Below are 13661 nucleotides of genomic sequence, written 5' to 3' on the forward strand. Positions count from 1 at the left end.
GAGTTTTGAAAAGCTCTGAATTTTCATTACATGAAGCAGTAGGTCACTAAAAAAAGCAATTTAAATTGAACAAAGAATTATTATGGAAAGGATTTTAAAACAATATCCCTATTTGATTATCAGTTATTATATACTGTATGATTTATTCAAAGACATAATCTGTTACATTCTGAACAATATTCCCAGGGTTATTTGCTGGTTACTGTAATGATTATGGGGTGAATTAGATAATTTTGAAATGAATAAAATTCTTTGCCTGTGTTTGAAGATTCTTTTGATTGCAATACATGATGTGACCCAGACCTTCTTTAGCTTTATCATTTCATTTTGGGATTGCTCTTAAGAAACAGCCAGAGGCTGGGAAATGGGGCAATCGAGACATCACAGAAAAATTAACATTAATCAAGGAGTTAAAGGAACCCATCCAGGAAGCCTAGAATAGGTCCATTTTCAACCCTATAGTTCAAGTTGTGCCTTTTGGGGATAATCTTGGTAGCACTGGCCAGTAAAGCAGGAACAAAACCTAGACAAGGTGATAGTCTATCCCTGGATCCACACACCACTCCTGACATCTGGCCAGTTTACACTCAGCAATTGGCCTTACACACAGGTCTTTGGGCAGGTGGAGGAGATAACTTATGTGTTTGCAGAAAAAAAATATACGAATGTGCAGAGCCCACAGTGTCTGGGCTAAGGCCGAAAGCCTGGAGCTGTGAGATAGTAATGCTAACCACAGTAGCAGCACACAGCTGGAGAGAGCAATGCTAACCAATGTACCAGTGTGCAACTGCTTATTAAAGCAAAGCCTATGAACACATTTTATATTTGCAGGTTAGAATTCTGTCATTTCAATTCCCATTCATACATTCTTTGTGACTGCCCAGTTTTGTGTAGACTGCATAGACCCCATCTTGGGAAAGCATAGTACAAGGCAGCAATCAGCATAATCTACTACACTTAGAGCAGACCAGCCAGGATGTGGAAGGCATGCTAACCTGCATTTGGACATGTCACCAGAGCACTAAGCAACTTTTTTCCCAACATTACGTATTATTTCATTTACAAAGTGCTTGTGCTTGTGCTTATATTAGTCCATTACTTAAATAAAAATCAAAGGTGTCTAGTAAAGAAACTACTGTAAAGGAACTGGAGGTGACAAATAGGATATGTTGGATGGAGGTCAGTAGCGATGGAAGCCCATAAAGTGTCTTTTCCATTATTTAGTGATTACAGCTGTCCCCAGAGACATGGAAAGCTGAAATACACTTTTAAAAATAATAATTCTGTAATGACAATTTTGTAGGTTGTATAGTTCCTCATAGAACTTTTGCTTGCCAAGGAACCATTTCATTCTGTGAAGGGTCCTCTGCATGTGAAATTAGTTATTTGGGCTTGAGAAAGGCTCCTAATATGTGGACGAAACAGAAATGCAGCAGGATACTGGTAGAGGGAGAAAACCTGAACTGAACTCGTGCTATTGCAGAAAGAGTGCTTTTAAAGTCAGGAACCCATTGGTATTTCACAAATCTGTTATTATATTCCTGGTTATTTATGGAAGCTTTAATGGGTGTGTTCTGAATAAACAAAAGTTCTTTCTGGAACCTTCATGTGGATGGTTCTTTAGTCAACCAAAAATGGTTCACCTATGGCATTGCTCTGAAAAAACAGTTTGTCATCTTTGTCACCTTTACTTTTAGGAGTATACAACGCTCCTTCTTCAAGGGGGTTGGTGGTACATTTTCCAGGTCCACTTTTAAACAGCTTATTGCATGCCTGGCAAGCAGTAAAAGCCAATTATTTAAAGCTTCCACGTTTTGACATCATGTACGTATGCATTAAGGTATTAATCTGCACAAGTGTTGTTTAAATGTAAATTAAAAGATGAAAACGTGCAAAAATTGTAGAACAGGAGCTGCCTGCATCTATTAAACAGTTACTTCAATGTAATAAAACTTCATAGATGTCATTGCTTAGTTATAATAAAACAGATAGATAGATAGATAGATAGATAGATAGATAGATAGATAGATAGATAGATAGATAGATAGATAGATAGATAGATAGATAGATAGATCCACGGGGGGATATTTGACGTTTTACAGAAGCTCTTTAAATAAACAAATACATAAATATATAAATGACGAACGCACAGAAGCTGGCTACTAATGGAACTTTGGTTACTGTCTTATTTGTATTTAAAATTCCTAACCAATATTTAAGTAGCGATAAGCGACTAGAGGTGTTATTAGAAGCTCTTAGATATTAGTCTTATTGAATTATTAATATAAGTTGTTATAAAACACGGTATGTTGTCTACGGCCATCATGTATCAGGCAAAAATTTTCAAAGAACACCGCGAAAGCCGACAATTGTAGCGGGTCAAATCCCCAGTCGCAGTCATGTTCTCTTCCCACACCCTTTATGGGTGAACAACCCCCCTTCCGCGGCTTGCTGTCTCTCTCTCTCTCTCTTTCACTGTGCGTGTCTTTCGTGCAGCTGAGTTTTGTTTAGACTTGAGAGAGAGAGAGAGAGAGAGAGAGAGAGAGAGAGAGAGAGAGAGAGGTGGGGGCCGGTTCAAGCCTTAGGGCAAGTGTGATTTAATTCTGTTTCCTTGGTTGTAAAAGCAGTTGAGCGCTCCCAAAATCTGCTGGCAGACTCATAGTTAGGACACAAGTGGAGCGGGGAAAGTAAATGCAAGGGTGGAAATAAAGGCTGAAGAAAAAAAAAACATAAAGGTTGTTGGAACATTTCATCCCCTGGAAAGGTAAGTGCTGTCTCCACCCATTACTCAATTGTGCATTGAGTTTTTGTAAGAAAGAAAGAAAGAAAGAAAGAAAGAATGACAAAAATCGACCTTGACTTTCCTCATAAATTATAGTGAAAAGTTAATCCTCAAGGCTGGGCTTAAGAATATGTGCGAGTGCGCAGCGGTCCACTGCTGAGCCCTAACTGATGAACGGCATGCGCTGTCTCCGCTATATGGTTATATAAAATCAGAGGGCAGAAACCATGACTGTGTGCTTAAGAAAAACCTAAACCTTGCGGTGAAATATTGTGGGGAAGGGGCATGATGTATTCGAAGTGGACGTCACTCAACAGATGTTTATAAGAAATGGATTTCTGCGCAGGGAGTACCGCGGGCTCACGGTGCGTGCGTATGGCTTAGTGCTTAAGCCGGGAAAACTGATGCAGAGCTGCAGTACTCACCAGACAAACTTGAATACTTTTTTCCAATATATGTTTTTTTGTTTGTTTGTTTGCTTGTTTGCAATCCAAGTCCTCCATACTCATCCATCAGTTTTTCTCTGCCTTATTTGTATTTCAAACAGCCTCGAATATTAGTATTGAATCAATCAATCAATGAATCAATAAATAAATTGAGTGGGAACGTGCAGGAATGCCCATATTTCCCGGGATGTTTTTTCTACTTATTGGACATTTGACGGTTCCATTACCCAAGGCGACTTATAAGCTTAAATTGCAGGTGTTTTTTGATATAAATGAAAAGGAGACCACCTGTTAGTTACTTATTGCCAAATAACACAGCTTTAGTAAGGTCTTATTACAATGCAGTGACTGACCAAAAGATGGACCCCAATTGTTCACATTTTTAGTTACCTAATAATTTTATATTCTAAGAATGTTTGTTGTGTGATTTACCAAGGGTCAGAAATTCAGCCAGAACCCAATACTGAATAGGTATTCTTGTGGTTTAAACTCAGTGCCATTATGTTCAGCGCATATTTCTGATATTTACGATTTTGCATCTCCAACAACAGGCATAATAACTTTTGCCCAAGCAACACAGTTAAAGAAATACATAACAATGTATTTTAAAAACAGAATAGTTTAGGAATGAATATTTTTCAAGATAACATCATGATGATTTGCATTTTTCTAGCTCATTTGCCTTAATGTAATACATAACGTCATCTCAATAGCACTGGTCACAAGGCAGAAACTAGAGTTGGACACAATGGCAATACATGGCAAGACATACAGTTTTAAACACCAACACTTGCTCACACAAGCAGTTTTGAATCACTAAGCAACCTAAACTGAATGGCTTTGGGACGTGGAAGGAAACTGGACCACCCTGAGGAAAACTTTCACATTCTTCACATTAGGAATTGAATCTGGGGCTCTGGATCCTGTCCCTATGATAAGGATATTTACAACTATTATGATGAGTTTTTAACTGTATAAGGAAACTCTGATAAACACACCAAATTTTAGGTATTTATCTGAGATAACATACTTTAAAGTGGATAGCTGTAAATTACTGAAATTACCTGCCAAACTGTGTTATCTCCAGTTGAAAATGTAAATGTCTTTGTTGTAGACAAGACTTCCAATGTTCACTGTTTACAAATATGTCAAGGATTTTCACCACAATCCCAAGTTATTCCAGAAATTTCCCCTCTGGCAGTTGTGTTTATGGAATAGTAGTTGTCTTTATAAGTGGATACTTTTATAAGTCTCCCATCTGCCACCTTTTAATGAAAACCAAAGGGAAGAGATTCTGATTTTACAAATACAGTAATGAAGAATTAGATTGCCTCCTTCTCCATCCTGGGAAGCAATATTTTGAGTTTCCTGTCTGCCAGATCAGTTGGTTTTTACAGCCTCCTTTACAGCTAGTTGTTCAAAGACAACAAGGGACTGTCAGGTGGAGAGTGATCTTGTGGCCCTCAATCCTCCTAAACACTAGCTTGCAAGTCACAGCACTGCTCTTAGCATTTAGTGATTGTATATTATTTGCAAGATCTCCCTGTTTCAGTTTATATTAAAGTTAATTATAGTTTTGATTTTTGTCTGTTAAAATGGAAAATGTAAAAAATTTCAAAATTGTAGTGAATTTGAGGAGATAATGTGGACCATTCAGAGAAAAAGGCTACAGAATTGAAGGCAAAACATTCTCATGAAACTCTGACTTTCATTTATATTCCAAGGATGTGTGGCTATTTGTAAAAGTCTTTAGTATGAAACATACAACCAACAACTGTTGATTTATCATTTAGTTGTCACCAGTTGTGCCTTCAGAATAACAGAGATATGAACGGAACTGCTAGGGATTCATCAACTTTCTTATTGTCCCAGGCACGCTAATTAGCTTCAGGATGGAGAGAAAATCTTGGTATAATATAATGTATCCACGTGCAAAGCATGGAATTTATTCTTTATTAGTCATTAGCAAGTTTCCTGCCCACACTTTCTTCAATCCTAATAATGCTAATGGGTTGTAGAAAAAAGCCCCTCCAAGTTAGACAATTAGAATATTTTACATGAAGTTTGTACAAACAGGGTGACTTATGGTCTTTGTTAAAGGTGACATGAACCAACTCTATCTATCTATCTATCTATCTATCTATCTATCTATCTATCTATCTATCTATCTATCTATCTATCTATCTATCTATCTATCTATCTATCTATCTATCCAGACTGTCTGTAGGTCTATTATAAATATAGAATCATATCTCTTAACTTCTCCATTTTATACTAATCTGCCCAATGAGGGTTGATGTATTACTCTTAATTTGCTAAACAAACTTACTTGATGCCAAAATGGTGTCATTGATCCAAGCTCCTAATGTATATGCTGTCACCACATGATGTAAATCATTTTTACTTTGTGCTGTATGTTGGTTTTGTTCATCGTCCTTAAACTGAATTAAGGTTTTGCTACTTTCTTTATCTAATTGTTTGTAGGAAACAACTTGCATGAAGGAATTTTATCTCTGCCCTGGCAGTGCCTTTAGAATAGGCAGTAATAGTCGTCTATGTTGGGTGTCTATTTTTCTTTAATGTGTTGCTAGAAAGAGTTAGTTTTGTTGGAAGCTTGACCAAGGATATTTTATACACTTTGCAAAGCTACTGTCTTTTCAAGCTGATCCCTTGGATGGTGGAGGATGGTGCCAGCGCTGAGAGATCAACAGCAGAAGGAGTTGATATCTGACATTTCTCTTTTACGTAAGCCTTATTTTCCTCTGACCAAATCTATCCTAATAATTATAATTTTAAAGAATTGCTAGTCCAACACACACCTAAGATGAGTGTTTTTATTTAATGATTCTCTTAACCTCTTTTGGAAAATCAATTGGATAGGATATCAATGAAAATACTTAATATTCCATATTTGTATGATTCTGGGCAACTAGTGGCAAACTCCACATATGGATTTTCTAAACACTTTCAAGACAGGGTTTTTTTTTTTGAGGAGGCTTTTCTGTGTCACTTTGTTGAAAGTTTCTCTCTTTGAAGGTTTGATTGTTTGATTGGTCTGACATTTTATACTCCTGAATTTAAAATGATGCAGGTGCCCTCAGTTTCTTATTCTTGTACAATGCTGCATTCAATGCCAACAGTTATAATGAAACATAGTGGTTTTTGACTTTGTCTTTCAATACATCAGAATTGTCCCTTTTAAACAAAGCCTGTTCAGGGGTCAATTTAAGTCTCCTCAGAATCAGCTTTAGGACCGGGGACTAGACTGTGCTTGAATCAGAGACACCAAGTCAGAGCACCACCTTTTGGTACCTGATGTCACTGCAACAACACAGGAGCCTATCCATAACAAAAATCAGGGCTTCATACATAATCTGCTGCTTCCTACCTGGCTCAGCCTTCCAACAAATGAAGTCATATTTTTATTCCTTTCATCGTTTTGGTGCCCTTGCTGTTAATACAGTCATCCTCAGCTGCTGTATGTCTGGCATCAACTTTAAATAGTTATTTACAGATTATACAGAGGACTGGTGTTCATTCCAAGAGAACTTTCAGCCTCCCTCTTAGAATGAATAAAACTCTGTCTGGGCTTACAGGAGGGCATAAGGATCCTTGTTCCCCTAAAGTTTTTGAAGTCTCTGTTAGAGTCTCTTGTGAGTCTTGTTTGGTGGTGTTGGCATACCATATTCTATCAGCACACCACTAAGGCTGGATCCCACATGACAAATAGTTTTTCTCAGTGTACCCTCTAAAACAACATCCAACTCCAGCCATGGTCTAAGATCTCCTTTGCTTTGTTCTTTAGCTTTCTTGTGCTATTGTAGGTGGTCTTTTTTGCTTAATTTAATTATAAGCCAATGGGTCATGTACAGTATGCCATAGCAGAATATTATTAATGCCTCTTGATTGTACAAAAAATTAAAAATACATAGAGACTAATAATAATGAGCCTATTTCTAAATATTTTATAATATATTTCAAGATCTTATATAGCATACAAGAAGTTGAGTTGTTGACATGTAATAATATGGGGCAAAAGCTCAAATGCATTTTTAAGAGCTTAGAGTGAAGATAGAAAAGAGAACTGCGTAGACTATAACAAATTGATCTTTAATATTTGTATTCCTGCTTATATACCATGTACACTTTCATCCATCCATGCACCCATTCATTTCTCCAACTCAATTTGTACATTATATTTTTTGGGAGATGTGGATCATGTCATGATATCATTAAGGGATTCACCAATCCAGGACATGTCAGCAGTCCATCGCAATCCACATTTTCATATACATCACATTCACTCATCCTTAGACATCTTAAATTTACCAGATAGCCAAATGGACACAAGTCTGGGCTATGGAAAGACAGTGGAATGGTAGTTGAAGCTCATGTAGCAACACTTGCACATTAGGTGCATATATTTTTTGTAAGAAATGCAATTAAATGCAGTCTCCACCTCCCACCAAAAACTTTCCATAATGATCCATAGTTTTGCTAAGAAGAAGTGATGGTGTGGACTTTCTGGCAGACACTGAAACAAATTGAGTAGGGAGCATTTCTGTGCTAATGTGGGCTTACTCCAGTGACTGCATCTTCATCCCTGCCAGCAGGTTGGCTGAAGTCATCATATTTCCTGAGACAGAATAAATATATGGGTGTGTTTGCATGCACTATGCCATGAACTGATGTGCCTTCTTGGGCGGGTTCCTTCTTTGTAAATATTGCTTCCAGTATAGGATCCAGCTTCACCCTGACCTTGATTGGGATACAGCGGGTTCAGTAAATTAATGAATATTCCTCAAACTATTAAATGCACAAAAGAATGCAGTCTAAATTGAAAACAAGGCAAGAAAAACACCAGGTCGCCTAGTCTCAGATTTACCCGCCATATGTCTTTAATTATCTCTAGAGGTCTGTGAAATGTTTGCCACTATGTTGGGAACAGTACAGAGGATGTCTGAGCAGCACACTAGACATCTTGTTTTGATGAAAAACTTCTCCAGAAAAAATAGTTTTAATGCTGAGTGATTTAAGCAGACACATTTCATTGGTATTCTCAGAATATTGGGGACATCACAACTTTCTGGTAAAAGACAATATGTATCAATAAAAGGCATAGGCCTTTTATATAAACTCTGTTATTTATTGAGCATGTCCTGTCCTATCTTCAAATAATTAGTGCAATAAAAATTTATAAAGCATATAAAATAAATGCTTTCATAGATAATTAGAAGGCTAGTCAACAAGCAAAAGGGAAAAAGTGGGATAGAATGCAGAATAACTGCTTTACTTCATTTACTGTAATAGTTATTCTGCTTTTTGAACCTTTTTATTCTCATGCAGAGTATCACACATTAGTTGAATAGTTAGTATTAATACAACATATTATAGGAAGATTCCAAGTATGCATACATTTAAATACATGGCAACACATGTTTCTGATGGTCAGTTAAATTACTACACATGAATCTAAGCAGAGTTTACTCATAGATGATCTTAACATAAAGAACTGGAGCCTACACAGGAACAAACCCTAAATAGTACATATTAACTGTCCAGTCTGTCACCAGTAAGAGGAAGGCTGTGAAGGAACAGTGTTAACCAGTGTGATACCAGCACACACAAAATTTGAACAGTGATGGTTAACATGCATGTGTATTTGTGTGTGTTGTCTAGGATTTGTTTCTTTCTTGTATTCAGTGTTGCCAAATAAACCAGTGGCTTCAAATAAGTAGAATATTAGTAGAATCAGGTTCAGTAAATTATTAAATGGATGGATGGAGATTTATACAGTATATGCAGTTGAGAAATGGCTTTCTTTTTATAGCATAAAACATCATGATAGAGATGCAAGAATAAAATTTGTAAATGCTAGATTGCTCCAGGAAAGTGTAAATGGTGCTTTTCCATTTTGTATATGTAGTAATTAAAGTGTACATGTTTGTCTGACAGGCAGTGTTTTAAGTGTTTGCAAAAGAAACTTAAGAGTGAGCACCACCTCTGCATGCCATTAGGAGAAGGTTGGGGTTGCAAGGGGTTATAGGCTTTGAGGACAAGAGTGGCTCCTCAGGTTATGAAATCTTCAGGGGCATACTGGAAATTCCTTTAGTTCAGTAGATGGCAGGAGACCCAGTGGATGCCAGGAATGTTTGACTCTCTTCTTGAAGAGAGACAAAAAATGAGAGACCACAGATGGATAGCAAGAAGTCACAATACCTGTTGACCAACATGGGCTTCTTAGCTGAGGTGGGGCTATGTTCAAATTTAAAAGTGAGACAACAAAATTCTCAGGGGAACCAAGTGCTTTCTTGTCTATCTTCTAGGGGCTAGCATTCTGTCTCAGAGTGAAACAAGTGGAAAAGTTTGCCTCTTTTAAGGATGTGGGTTGTGTATGGACTACCTTATAGACCCAACATTTCAAGAGTATATAGGATTTATGGATATAGGGACACCAGAGACTACACAGAAAAGTTCTGGTCTTGTGTTGTTGCAACTAAATCTGGTTGACCTTTTTCCCAAAAAGATCAGGCTTTATCCAGAAGTGGTGTCAAAGCAGCTTCAAGTCAGGTGTATCATGAGTCTCGATTTGGGAAACAAAGGATCCTAAAGACTTACAGGCAGGATAAAGAGTGGGTAGGTGCATGACAGAGAGACAACAGGTTAGAGGAAAGTGTTTGATGTACCATCTGAAAGGTGTGCAACTGGGTGAGCCACCCTGATGAGCAGAAAGTTCACATGCTTGTAAAGCCCCTCTAGGGCAGCAGGGCTTTTGCATGTGTTCCATTCTTTTGCACTTTTTAGCATACAATGTGGGCTTTAATATTAAATATACCATCTGTTCTGTGATGGAAAACGTATCATTCAATTAGACCTTTGTAGCTGGTTCACCCACCTTTTACATGATTATTTGTGCAAAATTAAAATGCTAACTACTTTAGCCTTCTTAGTCAATCACCACTCCTCCTAGGCAGGTGAGGTTTGAAAACAGCTGGAAATGCATTAGACAACACAAATTAAAAGAAAGTTGGAACATGAAAGAAGTTAATGCTATCCTTTCTCTACCATATCTGTAAATAGATATGTGATTTCTATGACTTACTGTTTGGAAAGCAGAAAGTTGTTTTGTAGTAGAACTAAAAAGGCATGCTTTTAATATGATCTGGGAATCCTGGGGTAAACTTGTATAGTTAAAGCAAGGTCTGACAAAAAGTGTTTATAGATAGATAGATAGATAGATAGATAGATAGATAGATAGATAGATAGATAGATAGATAGATAGATAGATAGATAGATAGATAGATAGATCCTTATTTTTTCCAGGGGGGGAATTTGACTTTTTACAGAAGCTATTTAAATACATAAATATATACATGACATACGCACAGAAATTGGCTACTAATAGAACATTGGCTACTGTCTTATTGGCATTTAAAAATCCTAACAAATATCTAAGTAGCGATAAGCGACTAAAGGTGTTATTAGAAGCTCTCAGATCCCCGCTTCAGAAGTCTTACTCTGAATGTTGTCTACAGTCGGCGTCCTCAATGTATCAGGCATAAATGATCAATGAACTTTATTAATCGCCAAGGAGGAAATTCACTTGCTCCATCAGCAACATTGGATATAGAGTTGCATATGGACATAACACAAAACAGAAAAAATAAAATGAAACCTAACTTACAAGTGCAAGACCCAAAACTGAATACACAAACAATATGCCCAGTCTTGGATATTGCTTAAGAAATGTTTTTCCTATGCTAATATGTCTGTTTTAACTTCCTAGGGTCAAGATGGGCACAGCGGTGCAATCTGTCTATTATATAATAAAACACTAAGGTCTGTGTGGGTCCAGTCTCTCAGAGCAATTTGATTGGTCAGTTTATTTATGTTGTGATTGATCAGTTTGGCTTTGGTGGCACAATTGAAAGAGGAAGTGCAAGACACATAAGAAGGAGAAAAGGCATAGGAGGCATGCTGAGAGTTGCTTTTGAAGACAAGCAATATAAAAGTGAGCAAGGCACCTCCAAATGACAGAATCAGAGAAGCAGACTTTACGAGAATGTGCTCGATAAATGGAGCGCTGGCCGAGAGAGGTTTAGAAACACATGAGGTTACACAGGAAAGGTACTAAAGGCACACATAGGGCAAGACATAACACATATTTTTAAAATTTTCTATTGCCTATCTTCAAAAGGGAGAATGGCTATTATTTATTATATAATAAAACATTAAGGTCTGTGTGTGTCCAGTCCTTCAGAGCAATCTGATTGGTTAGTTTGTATTTGGTGAATTGGTCAGTTTTGCTTTAGTGATGTGATTGAACAAGAAAGCATGAGTGAGGGACACTTAAGGAAGCGAAAAGGCTTGCTGAGACATATGCCTTCAAAGACAGGATGTATAAAACTGGACAGGAGATGAAAAAGGCACCTGAAAATAATGACAGAGTCTGAGAAGAAGGCTTTACGGGAACACACTCAGAGAGGGAGCACCAGTCAAGAGAAGTTGAGATACAAGTGCATACAAGGCCACTGAAGGAATAGCAGATATTTTTATATTACTCTACTACCTGTCTTTGACATATAGCATGGCTAGTGTTGGAATAAAACATATTAGGTGTCCTAGTGAATGGATTTTGATTACAAGTATGAGAGGTTAAAGATGTCTCTCTTTAAAGGCAGAACTAAAGGAATATTATGATCATCAGCATGAGTCAAGACACAAAAGTCATCTGATCATTAAGCACAACTTTAAGGATAAAACCAAAGTTAAAATGAAACAAAAGTAAAACTGTCCTAAACTGTAGTTCATTTTTTTGAGCACTAGCCTCCCATGAGATCTTCTTTTAATCGCTTAAAGTTCAGATTCTGTTCCCTGTGTGTGGCAATGTTTTATAATGTGAATGTCATGACATTACTTGTCACCCAATGTGGGAGTCTCTTGTCTGGCTACATGCTGCACCCGATTAGTAAAGTAGCAGCACTCATGAGAAATAAGCTGTGATGCCTAAGGGCGCGTACAGCTGCCCTAACCCCGACAGAGACAGGCAGGACTCTAATTGCCACACAGCACACGGTTTATTTACAGAAAACACAGCCCACACAGCACAGTCCCTTCTCTCTGCCAGTCTTTTCGTCTCCACTCCTCCTGACAAGCTTCATCCACTTCCTCCCGACTCAGGCCATTGAGTTGTGTTGACTGGCTTCTTTTATTAGAGCACCCAAAAGGAGTCCAGGTGCCCAATTAACTTCTTCTGGCTGCACTTTTGCCACACCCAGAAAGACAAGCAATATAATGGTCCATGGTCCTAGCAGGGTTGAGCTTCCATGTTCATAACCTGTAGTTCCACTAGAAGCCAAGGGAGCTGCCCTCTGTCAGTCCGGGCGAGAAACTGTCTTGAAAAACTATCCCCTCGGTCCTTCCATGGTCAGGATGTCCTGGCCTGTATTAAAAGCTAAAAGTTAATAACGCACACAAATAGTAGTGAAAAAATAGTAACTCTCTTCTTATAAATGGCATTACACCTTCTGATCGATGTCAACCCCAGTATCTTTTATGAAGCTTTTTGGTGTTGCTGGGTGGGTGGTGGAACAGGTCATCCTATCTTTTAAATAAACAAATAATTGAAACACATAATTGGGTAGATTAGAAAACAGTTACAGAGAAAATTGCCAGTTGCTCCATCATGTACTGTACACATGCTGATATATACAGTACCATAAGAGATATTGTAACCATGTTTCAAAATGAAGGCTGATAATTCTTTTGATTTCCTGTAGGACAGTCAACAGCAGGAATGTTAAAAGACTTAAAAAGGAGAAGGTGCAGATTTCGAATTAGATGGGTCAGACAGGACGAATACATTGAGGAGCAGATGTCCATTTAATTTACAAGTCTCAATATTAGGTAGTTATATAAATGCTGCCTGGAAGTGTCAGCACTCTTCTGTTTCATTACAGGACAGCACAGCACAAGGAGCCTGTCAAAACAAAGTTTTGTTCAAACAAAGCTCATACTGTAGTAAATGAGTCCAGAGTGATGGTTATATGTTTAAATGTTTCGGTGGCATAGACATTAGCAAACACTCACTGGTGTTTTATTCTGATCCATCTCAGTTTAGGCTTTTGAAGAGATATAATCTGGTGATTACATTTGTTTAGCAGAATATCTTATTTGTAGTGACTTCCCCCACCTCAATCAAAGCAAGTAAGAGGACAGCAGGAAATGGTGCCTAGTGGGAAAGTGAAGGTACAATAAGGAATATGACTTGGCAGATAAAGCTTTCTTAAAGGGGAATAAATGGTAATGTGTTAAGGCTTGGAAAGCACTAGTTGAAATTAATAAATTAACTGTGTTATTCTCTTGCAAGTTACTTTATAAGGGGTGGTTAAGGTATTTTTGTGCTTGACAAAAGGGACATATTTGTAACAGAT

At 37.6% G+C, this 13661-nt stretch overlaps 1 protein-coding gene across 1 annotated transcript in view; it reads left to right on the top strand.

Moving 5' to 3' along the window:
• The first annotated feature begins 2563 nt into the window (after positions 1-2563).
• The window catches only part of bgnb (biglycan b), a 138002-nt gene continuing 126904 nt past the window's right edge, over positions 2564-13661 (top strand). The window contains exon 1 of the mRNA XM_039774430.1: positions 2564-2764. The gene's annotated coding sequence lies outside the window, so the exon portion shown is untranslated. The remainder of the gene's footprint in view (positions 2765-13661) is intronic.

The sequence above is a fragment of the Polypterus senegalus genome, chromosome 13 (assembly GCF_016835505.1).
Source record: "Polypterus senegalus isolate Bchr_013 chromosome 13, ASM1683550v1, whole genome shotgun sequence".
Lineage (NCBI taxonomy): Eukaryota > Metazoa > Chordata > Cladistia > Polypteriformes > Polypteridae > Polypterus > Polypterus senegalus.